We start from the raw sequence: 12,520 nt of genomic DNA, 5'->3' as shown, positions 1-12,520 counted from the left end.
CCACGCAGGCACCCAGCTAGTTTTATTAAAAGATTCTGCTACTCTACCAAACACCTAATATATTTAAAAAACTACAGCTACCAGCTTTCAGCCTTCAGCTTACAGACTTCATCTTCCAGCTTACAGCTAATAGCCAGCAGCTAGTTTTGCCAAACATACCCAATGACGAAAATGGACAAACAACACAATGATAGATTAAAAAGGACACAATATATACGTCACAAAATTTAACACAGTGATGAACCAAATATAACACAATGTTGAGTAATATAACACATTATCATAAAAAAAAGACATAATTTCAAGAAAAAAAGACACAATCAATGACGAAAATGAACACAAAACACAATAGTAATGGTGATCAATTGTGATCTCCATTGTGAATGCTCTTATATCATACACCAAAGCACAATAAGTCTTGATTAATTTAAGCCCAACTAGACTTGATGTATCTAGTTTGTTTCTAAATTATAATGAATTGGTTTAATCAAATGTTGATTAGTTACCAATTAACCAACTAGATTAATGAACATATTAGAATATCACTTTTAAAAGTATATAAACCAATATTTATTAATTTATCATAATTAAAAATAAGTAATAACTATTATTGATTTATGTTGTTTCATTTATGATTGGGAATATATCATAGAAATAGAATAGTAACTAAGTTTCATTATTTAATAGATTGTGTTCATTGATTAATCACACATTAAACGTGTATTCAATATAATTGTTTAGTGTGTGATTCTCATAGCATCATATACCAATATCCACATTGTTTGTATGTTGTGTTTGGGGTAAATAAATCCAACGCAACTTCTATTACTATAACACTTATTTTCTTCATCTCTAATATTGACAATTAAAAGAACCACATTTCTAGCTAGTTAGCTGTATTGTGTGACTTTGTAAACTATTAAAGCAACAATAAACTGACTAGCTTTTATAGGAACGCTAAGAAACAAACGATAAGAGGGGAATGGGTACTTATGGGTATTACTTATGTGCTGGTCAATCATGTACTGCCACCTCATTTCTACCCTCAATTACTCACAAACCACAAAGTTACTAGCAAAACTTACCCACAAGTACCCTAGAACTTTATTAATTTATTTTAATTCTTAAATGGTCAACAATGAATCAATTTTGTGTGGCAAATCTTTGCCATGAAATGAAGCCATGCACCTTACCCACATGATGTGGGGTGGTGTTGCCATGTGGTTTGGAACCCATACATCCTACCCATATAAATACCCATTTCTCTCTAAAACCGAAAGCAAAAACTAAAAGGTAAGACAAGCAAGAAAAATACTTGACAATTGTAAATAACTAGATAAATAGTCAATGGATGATTTTTCTTTTTTGTACTAACACATATTGAGTGAAAATACTTTTATTATTATTAGACAAGAATATCATGACGATAGTAACATAATCTTTACTTTATTACTGCTAGACACTTTTACCAATACAATGGACTACATGATCTGAAAATAAGTAGTGCGTACACTTGCTAAACATGAACCATAGGTCAGATGGACTATATTTATTTTATAATTATAAGATACTAGTGCATCACCTGGCGTGTTGCATCGAGAAAGTTGGTAAATTGAACGGCAATAAAACGAAAGCGTTGAATCGGTAAGTCGTGAATTCGGTCGATTTTGATTACGTGTGTTTCTGTACCGGAACTAAAACCAAAATATTCAACGTTTATTTGGTCGGTGATAAAACCCAAGCGTTGTCGAATCATGGGCATTGAGGTGGTAATTTGACACGAATTCGGTCGGTTTCAGCTACGTTCGTTACAATACATGGGCCTAAAAACGGGGGGGGGGGGGGGGATCGAGGTGGATATGGGTTAAGCATTGTCGATCCCGGGCGTTGAAGTTGCGAGTTTTCCCAAATTAGGTCAGTTCCCTTCACGTACATTACCATACTGGAACTAAAACAGAAAATTGAAGTTCAGTCGGTGAATTCGGCCAGTTTCCGTCACGTTCGTTACGGTACTGGAATTAATACAAACAAAAAAAATACAACTTTGACATTAGGTCAGCTTCCGTCATGTTTATTACGGTATTATAACTAAAGCGGAAAAAAAACCAAATGATGAGGACCAATACGGTGCCGCCAATGACCCAATCAGGATTTAGCGACACCAAAGTCCTCAATTGTTGTATTTATAATAATAATGTTGCATTAGTGACATTAATGAAATATTTGATTACATGCCAAATAGGGTTGTCCAAAATGCTCGTCGCTCGTGATGCTAGACTGTCGTTATCTAGTAAAAAATAATTAAATCAGTTCCTAATCAACTAACGATGTGCGTGCCAAATATGATGAATGAGATGATTTAAGATTTTGTACAAGATCGTGTTTTAAATTTATAAAAGTGATTTCTACAAAGACTAAACACACACAAAATAGGCAAGTGTACCTATCGTATATGTAGAATAGTATTGGTAAGAACCAAGTTTCGATCATTGGACACAAATGTTTCTAATAATGAATCGATGTTTTACTTTAATTGGAGGTTTTATTCATTTTGGTATTAATTTTTGAACTTTTTATAAAATATAAATACTTATATATAATATATAGGTGACCAAGACTAGAGATTCTAAACAAGTAGTTCAATTATATAAAGGTTACCATCTATGATCAAGAATCCATTCCATTTTATCATTGATAATTAATATGTAAACATATGGTAAAACTTGCCGTAGTAATATATGATAGATAGCTCCTCATTTCTAAGCGAGCATCTATGACAAAAAAGGAGTAGCATGCGCATTTTAAAGTCGACTCTTTCCTAATGTCATGCTACCTCGAGAATGTCAATTTAAGTTGACAAGTAGTTTCGTAAAGTAGAAAGATTAGGATTGACTTCGATTTCTCAAATACCAATTATAACAACTTCGGGTGGTTATAGTTCATCACATAACCTCCTCTTGGTTGATTTGAGTAGGTTATAATTACACATTCCGTTAACATATGATTTCTTTAACTAGCATGATATCCTAAGCAATTGTGTTAACAATGCCATTTTCGGATTACCAAGACTTAGAGAAATAGATCATAACTTATATCTCATCATTTCTAAGTACAATATAAGGATCCACGTTTCGATAATTTATCAAAGTATTTCTATCTTTCAAGAACATGAATCGATCATGAATGATTGCCAATAGAATTGACAATCACCAACTTTGAATTGTTGATTTAAGATGGTGACACATTTCTCACAAAAGATAATTGCAAGATAACCATGTACTTTACTAAACTAAACCACATGTTTTATAATTATCAAGTAAAACAAAGCTTCTTCATAGATTTTAGATGGTAAATGGAGTTTAGCTCATAATGAGCATAGTTATGAACATTAGAATGGATGATGATAACAAACACATGATAAACTAGAACAATCTAACCATATGTGGATAAATCTTCCTTCTGAATGATGATGATGATGGTTGATGATAATGGTTGATGATGATGACCTCCAAGCCTTCAAACTCTTCACTAGATCTTCAATATGAGTGTTAATGGGTGTTTTTATAAGTGAAAACCGGATAGAACTCTCTTCAAGGCACACCAAATGAGTGCAACATGAGCCACTGTTTATAGGCAGTCTGGAGTGAGAAGCACGACCCCGTGTCTACGTGTCCCAGTTGCATGTTGTCAGATCGTACATGATAACTCACCACGGCCCCGTGCTTTTTAGTGACATGTGCTAATTCTTTTTGTCATTTCTGAAAGGTGACCACTGCCCGTGGTCAAGTGACATGGCCTCGTGCTTTTATTCCCAGTTTTTGTCTTTTCTTGTAGATTTTTGTCTTTTCTGGTGTTCAGAAGCACGAGGCGTGTTTCTTGCTTTTATTGTGTTTTCTTCTGTTTTTCTTCCTCTTTTCGCTTGTTTCATCATTTGGGGCTTGGTTTTACCTGAAATTGTATTTTATTACGATAAGTAGCCTTTTGTGCTCTGTTTTTTGATAGAAATTGCAGTTTTTAGAGATTATTTGATGCTAAAAAGATGTATAATTTTATGTACATCAAACATCCCCACACTTGAACATTACTTGTCCTCAAGCAATCCATTTATAAATATACTATAAAAACAACAGGTTTTGGATTATAGCTTAAACATCCCCTAAAAGAGTTCTAAGAAAATGGAAACAAAATAACCAACCTTAAATAATAGGAATATATGTGGTGATAAATAAAAAGGCAATTTTGTTTTTATGAGCTTCTGTTTATGCAAAACGTCACGTTCTCACAATGTTCACTCACACTTGGTTTTATATTTGATCATACCTGTGATGTATGTATGTGAACACTCTTAGTCAATACGTAACCTGTGATAAATAAGCATGTAACAAGTTCAAATCTCCACCTTTTTGAAGGGTTGCATAAATCAGAAGGTAATAATGGTTGGTTTTGGGTGAGTAGGGAATTTGGTATTTTGTGGTGGTACAAGGGTTTAGGTTAATGATGGTGAGGATGGTAAATACAACCTTTTGTTGAATGTCGGGAGTCTTAAGATGTCTTCAATAGTTAGCTCTTTCTCCCAATTGCTGAAAATTAAACTATATATTCTTTTTATTACAAACCTAGTGACTCTTTTAAGGTCAGATCGTCAAGACTAGTTTTGTCGAGGATGTGGATCAGTTCTTCCTCAATCATGTTCTAAACATAACTTCCAACTCTAGTGGATCATTCGGCTTTGAGCCTAATAGCCCCCACCCTCATTATATCGGTATATTCATGCTAAGACCGAGTTTGACTTTTTCTACATCTTCCTTCATGGGACCAGTTTCCGCAGCCTAAACATCGTCCGTATCTTTTTACTCTTCTTTTCATTGCGCTTTTGCAAACTCCACAAAATGGTGGCCTTTGTTCGTTTTGGCACCACTTTTTCCTCACCTCATTGCTAAAGAGAAAAATCCTTTCCCTAAGTTCTGGAAGCAACCTAGGTTTTGCTAAGTGTATGCAGCAAAGGAAATTGAAATCGTAAGAATGCATTTCCAGTTCTTTAGGGTCTGCCGGTAAAAGATAAAGTGGTGAAGGTTTTTGGGTTTTGTGATTTGGGGAATGGTTTGAGGGAAAGGTGAAAACATTACCTTCTTCTATATATAACTCTTCGTGCGGTCTTGAAATGATTAGTTGTGACAAGTTCTAAATTACACGAGACATATGACTCACTCAAAGCCTCCGAAAAAAATATTTATATGGCATGAGGTTTATCTCATAGTAACAGAGGGATTGGGTATAAGCGCCATGTTCTGCATAAATTTCTTCTCAGTATTACAAAACTTCTTTTTACTTTTTCACTTTTCTTTGGTTATAATAGAACAGTAATTGGTTATATGCATAAAATTTTCTTGGATTTTTCTTTAGGTTTTATAAAAATAATCTTTGTTTGCTGCCAAAAATTTTTAATTAAGAGAATTTTTATGATTATTTGAGCAAGCAATTGGTCAAGTAATTCCCCTCCCCACACTTGAATCTCACATTGTCCTCAATGTGAAAAGATTCACGAAAAAGATAAACATTCTAATTAAGTATGGTGTGTTAAATTGGAGAGGAACTTCCCTACGGGCTAACGAAATTTCGACAGAGTGTCCCATGTTTATCGTCCGTTTTCATGTTTTGTACCTGTATAATATAAAACTGCAAACAACCACAAACAACCAAGCATAATTTGCTGAAGAATGGGTATGGAATCATCCATCCCTTGCCCTAACATGCTAAATAAGTACCTACTAATAATGTTTTGGCACCCACGTCCATAAAAGTGTCCAACCAAACAAACAAATAAACAAGTAAACGACGGAATGTAAATTGTTCAAACAGATATAATAATAATCTTAATAAAAGTGTCATGAAACTACTACCAACCCATGCCCATGCCTGTCCCAACCTACCAGTGTCGTATGTCATCAGTTACCCGAGTCCTGGTCAAATGGTCCCCACTGCATGTCCATGCGATAGCCCAAACGATCAATCTCTCGCCTTGTCTCTGCATATTTGGCTGCCCGCTGTGCATCGGAGGCAGGCATCTGCTCTGTTATCCTGTCAAACGAGGCGGTGGTTCTTTCTGAGAACTGATCAATTAGGCCGTATAGGCCCTCGAAGGAATATTGGCTATCATGTGACGAACTCGGTCCGGACCCTTATGAAGATGAGCCTCCTCTCTGATGGTAGGTGCGGCGGCGGTACTATCTGGCCGGTGATCCTCTCCTTTCAGGCACATCTTGGAGTAACATTTATGCCGGGTCTTCTGGGTCCCAAACCCGGTTATACTTGTCACAGAATCTCCACACTTCTGGGTGTTGACCGATTCGTTGAACCATCTGCATGCTAATACAATAATCAAGGGTTAGAGCAATCGAATCTGGGTTCAGGTACCTTCCCTGTCTACACCATTAGCTTCGTAGAGGTTATAGATCTATGGCCCGCCAAAGATAGGTGTGTTTCCTCTGGCATTTGCATTTTTTGTGAACAGCTTGCAGAATAAAAAAGTGATGTTGCACGGTACGTTGTTCTTCATGCATTAAAGTGCCCAAAGATCTTTTAAATTAACAACCCTTTCACTTTGACCTCTGGTAGTGACAGTGTGACTGAACAGGTGGTGAATGTATCTCATAAGTGGGTCACGTAGTGCTGTGCTTTTTGAAACACTTGCATTATAATTTTCAGTCTCGTAGCTCAGTTGTTCCCATGCTTCTAACCGTGTGTTCCCAGCATCAGCATCATCATCATCATCGTCTTCGTCTGTAAAGGTTGTCTTTGCTTCAAACCATATTTCTCTATCGGTTTCTGCAGCTTTGTAAATTCCCAGATCAATCCCGAGTTGGGTGAAAGAAGTTGTGTGCCATTCTCCCCCGCATCTGAATTCAATGGCCTCCTCATCCCATATATCTGGATTATTGGGTGCTGTTTGTTTTTCAGAGGTAAAATGTCTGCAGTCTGCGGACCACATCTGCAAACATCTGTAGCAGAAGAGGTGGACCAAACCTATGCAGTATGCAATATGAAGATTGTTTGTTTTTTAACGTATGCAGGCTGCTAACAATTAACAAAAAACTTTAACAATTAACAAAAAACTACAAACTTTATTCAACAACAAACTAATAACAATATTCATCAAACCTAAACTTTCTACAAACTTTTTTCAACTACAAACTAAAAACAATAGTTTATCAAACCTAAATTTTTTACAAACAAATAACAATCTAACGAACATCGTGTTTCGCATCCGTTAGCAAGCAAATTGAAATTAATAATTTATTGGACACAAAACTGAATCTTCATGTAGTAGGTTAGTTTTGTATTTAAATGTTAAATGTGTTATACTTTTATTTTAAACAAATATATACTTTACATTCATAATACATTTATGATACTAGTTCAAACTGTTAAAAGAAAATATCATGGATTTCATAATAATATATATCTTCCTATAAAATCAATTCAATCATACAACAAATATACAACACATAAAAACAAAAGAAATCTGATTATCATCAAATAATTTAAAGAAATTACACGAAATTAATTTCTTTTGAGAGAAACGAAGGAGAGTATGAGAGAAGTCCTGATTACGACACCGGAAGCGGGAAGAGATAACACTACTCCGACGTCAGAAGAGGGTGCCGGAGCTGGAGCCGACACAGAGGCTTCAAATTGAGCCAACACGGTGGAGGAGGCAGCGGCGACAGGTGGGTGGAGGAAATGGTCGCCTGGGGTAGGTGGAGGAGGAGGCGGCGGCAGGTAGGGGAGTGGCAGTCGGAGAGGGTAGGAGAGGTGGAGGTGGTTGGGTTTGAAGAGGTGATGAGAGGAGTGGAGATTAGGGTTTGAGGAGAGGAGATGAGAGGGTCTGATGAATGAATAATATGTTTAAGAAGAGATTAGAAGTGGTTGGACCATGTCTGCACCAAGAAGTGGGCGTGCAGACGTTTTTTAATGAAAGTCTTCGGAAAAACAAACACTCTGCAGAGGACAATGTACACGCGTGGTCTGCGCGGCGCAGACAGAAGAGGCCAGGAAGAGCTTTTCAGAAAAAACAAACACCACCTTGGTCTTTATGTTGAAAGAGGCCAAGAATTCCTTTGTAAGTTCAGTTATCGCCTCTCCTGTTTGACCAAGAACTCGCCTCCATGGTCCTCTCACAATGGTTTTGTACCGGTTCCATTGGTTGACTTGTTTCAATGTGTCTTTGCAGGCGTAGAAGTTTGCTTCTGGAAATCGACGGCTAAGGTAGGTTAATCTTGTGTTGGCCTGTCTATTCCTTGTATCACGTTCGGGAAAAACCAGAAATGCATGAATATCATCCCCATACTTGGCCATCTGCAATTCGTATCCAAGTCAGTCAAAATTTAACAAAAATTATTCATATGATGGAACAGAGAGTAAGGAACGGTGGCGTCCTTTTAAAAGCACGGTACCGTGCTGCTCAGGTTTGTCAGTCCTATAGATTTTGACTTTTGGTTGACCAAAAGGTGACCACGAGTCGTGTTGTTTGAAGCACGGTTCGTGTTTTTAGCCCTTATTTCGACTTTATCCAGATTCGAACTTTCGTTTCTAATCATTTATACCATTTGGGTTTATTTAATTTGTTGGATATTCAACTCAAGATCCAAACCCGAATGGTTCCTTTCAACCAATCTTTAACGAAAAACTATTCAACAATTCATCACCCTAAACTAATAGAATAACCCATATAATTTTCGGGTTTAGACCCGATTTAATCAATTTGAGAGATTTTAGGGTTAAACTAAACCTAGAAAGATGAATTTGAATAATATAATCGTTAAATTAACATACCTTTGGTTTGAAATTGAAGATTCGATGCAGAAATTAGTGAAATAGGGGAGTGGTCGGCGGTTCTTGTTTAGGGACGAAGTTGGCTTTAAGGTAGAATGGTTAGAAAAGTTGTTTTAGTAATTAAAAATTCATAACTTCAATAAAAATAAAAGCACGGCGCCGTGCTTTTGGAGGCACGGTACCATGCTGCATAATGCAGACAGTTTCTTTTTGTTTTACAGTTTATTTATCGAGCTAGTTCGTTTTTAACTGATTTTCTTTGTGGGTTAGATTAAGATAGTAATTAAAAGTCCTAAATTTCATTAAAACATTAAAACATAATTAAACATAGTAAAATGAAAAGTACAACAACAATCCTAGACCTTAACACATAACACTAGCGGGAGCAACTACATAAAACAAAGTCGGGACTTCAACGACCACCATTCCCGAACAGGTCTTGAATGTGTGGTAAGAGCTCCCCTAAATTCCAAGAGCTCGGAAAGCTTTTTGTCGACCTTTGCGAGATCCCGGTTGAGAAAGTTGAGCTTGGAAGCCACATCCTTGTGGTGGCCATCCAGGACATGGATGTTTTCAAACCGAAGTAGTTCGACTTTGTTGATTAGCTCGATTACGTGAGCTTCAGTTTGGATGTTACTCTCGACTTGGTCTCGTATGATGCATTGTAGCCTCATGACCTCCTTCTCGAGATTTGAGGAAGATTCATGTTTCTTACATTTCCTCACTGGCCTCTATTCAACTTTCTTGCTTTCCATTTCAGTAATTTTTGTGTTTGGTATGAAAGGAATAGTGAGTTTTTGCATGCATTATATAGAGACTGGAAAGTCGAACACGGCCCCATGCCCTTGGAAGCACGGCCCCGTGCTTCTAGAGGAATAAATGTTTCAGAGTCAGATAATTGTACGGAGTCAGCGTGTATCATGCTGAAGATTCTAAGGTGACCACGGCCTCGTGCTTTTAGAAGCACGGCCCGTGCTTTTTGTTATTGAAATTTTCTTTTATTTTTCAGCAAAACGCGAGAGCCGGAATTTTTAGAATGATGTTTAATATTTTATTTTAAGAGTTTGGTCATCCTAAAAATTACTTTGCATTTAAGTTAAAGGTTCTAAAAAAAATACGGGGTAAGCCAGGTTTTCCTAAAAAAAATGAAAATATTCGGGTTAAGCCCGAAATTCCTAGCACAATGTGCGTAATGCACTTGTTTACACATGAAAACAGAAAATTAAGTTTCCTAGATTTCCCCGAAAGGTTCTCCTCCGCCGAATTGCCCTGGTGGTGGAAAGTACATGAAACCGAGAACTTGAAACTGGAGTTGTTCGTTAATGTCTCGAAGTTCCATTTTCATGTTCTCCACTGATTCGGTGAGTTGAACGAGACGCATCTTAGCAAGAAGATTCATTTCGGTGAGTTCCTTGACGAGTTCTTGAAGTTTCAAAAGAAGCTCGGTTTTGGAAACATGGCGGGCATCGTTTCTCGGTTATCGAGGAACAAGAATTGCTTCACTCATTTTAGTAGGCATGTTGAATTTTCAGAGAGGAGTGCTTTGGTTTTGGTTGGTGCAAGGAATGCATTGGCAAGAGGTGCCTTTTATAGCCAACCATATACCTAAGCACGGCCCCGTGCTTTGGGAAGCACGACCCATGTTTTTACTCTAACAATTCTGTTACGAACCAGTCTGACTGAGATTTTTGTAGCGAAGATTCCGGTCCGCATATTGTGGCACGACACCGTGCCTTCTTAAGCACGCCCCCGTGTTTTGGGTTTTTATTTTTATTTTTTTATATATATTTTTTAATTTTTTAATTAATTATTTACAATTCGTAGTTTGTGAAGGTCTTGGCCAGACCTTGTTTCCTTAAATTCTATTTAGGGAGTTGGAGGATTACTACCTCCGAGACTTCCTCAAATGGTCCATCGATATATGGTTTTAATCGATGTCTGTAGGTTCCCAGCCGGATCTACACAGGAGTATCTCGTAATACGTAGGTGCGGAATCCCTACGTAACACGATACGAGCGTAAGATGTGGAATACGTTAAAACGAACACGAACACACGTTACAATACTGATAAGACACGGTGTATTGCAACACTTCAACACGTGATCTCAAATCACAATTACACGTTCTGGAATCCTTAAACAAAACCAAGCCGTAACTTAGCTTATAAAGGCTTCGACAACTTCGCCTAACAGACTAGGCGAAGTTGTCTTTAACTTCACTTTTCCACAAGTTCGCTTACATTTGGTGAACTTGTGAGATTACATATCTAATACCAACACAAACAATCTAACACGATTACAGACACATACAAATCACTAGATACTGAACTACTGACATTATGCACCAACAGACTCCCCCTTGGCAGTAGCTTCATATCTCTATCTTCAATCTCGTGTCTTGTAATCACAAAAATCTCGTGTCACACGTCATCAAGCATGAACGCCTTCTCTGACACAAACAGAAACAACTCTCTGATATTTCTTGGCTTCATCTTTCCATGCAGGAATATAGAATATCTTTTTCTCGTTTACCACCTGCAAGTCAGCTTGAGACAAATTTACCAAGTGCATGGGGTCATACACTCTCATAACTTCTTGTTCATCTTCATCCTCCATAACCGCTTCAGCTGTTTGACTATCAACATACCACCATTTAAGATTCTTTAAGACATCCTTGGGCATTGGTTTCATCGGCACTTCTTTCAAACACCGGATCGGCTTATACTTCATTACCATCCAAGGTTTGCCATTAGCTCGCATTCCTCTGTCTTTATCTTCAACAAGCTTCCCTTTCTGCAGCTTTAACAACTCGAACTTTTTCTCTTTTATACTTTCTTTCCACACAATCTTCCCATTGATTCTGGCCATATTGTCATCACTTCTATTAATCAACCCCAACTTAGCCAAATCCTTCACCTCACATTCAGGCAAGGTATTCAACGATCTCAACAACCTCTTAAAGTACTGAATCCCATCAAAGCGTTTAATCACAAATAGCCTCAACTGCTCATCATACAACCAGCATATAATACCCTTTTTCGATTCATCATACCCTTTGATATTGTAACTTTTCTTGAACATGGTCTGAACCGCTGGCTTCTTTGTCTTTACGAACCCCTGAGCGTAGCCTTCTTTCCATCTCGGCAGCTCTTCCCATTCAGACTCATCAATTTCCATATCTTGACCCACACTTGCCTTATCAACGGTCATACCATATAACGCGGGTGGAGAGAAACGAACCACCCTTGAGCTTTCACCAGCTCCCGATCCCTCACCAGTTCTGACTCTTTTCGATCGACGTATCAACCGATCTAACTCCTCCTCAAAGTCAGATTCACTGTCATCCGAATCTTTCTTTCTTTTTCCATGAATTCTTTCTTGGGTGACAAGAATCTGTCGTGCTTCAGCAACATCATCAGCTGAGGAGTCAGAATCGGTTCTCTTAGAATCAGCTACAGACGTAGCTACCATCGACACATTTACACCAGAAACCTCTGCTACTGAGACCTGAATCTCTGCAGTAGGATCAACTCGCTCCATATCAAAGAACCCTTGGCCACCAAAAGCAGTCTCAAGATCTACCTATTCTTCCGGTGCCACAACAGGAGCAGCAGGCAATGCTTGCTGTACCTCCGGTGCCCGAAATTCGTCTCCACGAGGAGCAACATACGCAGGGTTTATCAAATAAC

Source organism: Bidens hawaiensis, unplaced genomic scaffold (assembly GCF_021521415.1).
Source record: "Bidens hawaiensis isolate Kalapana, Puna unplaced genomic scaffold, B.hawaiensis_p1.1 tig00018794_1, whole genome shotgun sequence".
NCBI lineage: Eukaryota > Viridiplantae > Streptophyta > Magnoliopsida > Asterales > Asteraceae > Bidens > Bidens hawaiensis.
The sequence above is the reverse complement of the archived record's forward strand: the minus strand, read 5'-3'. Positions refer to the sequence as shown.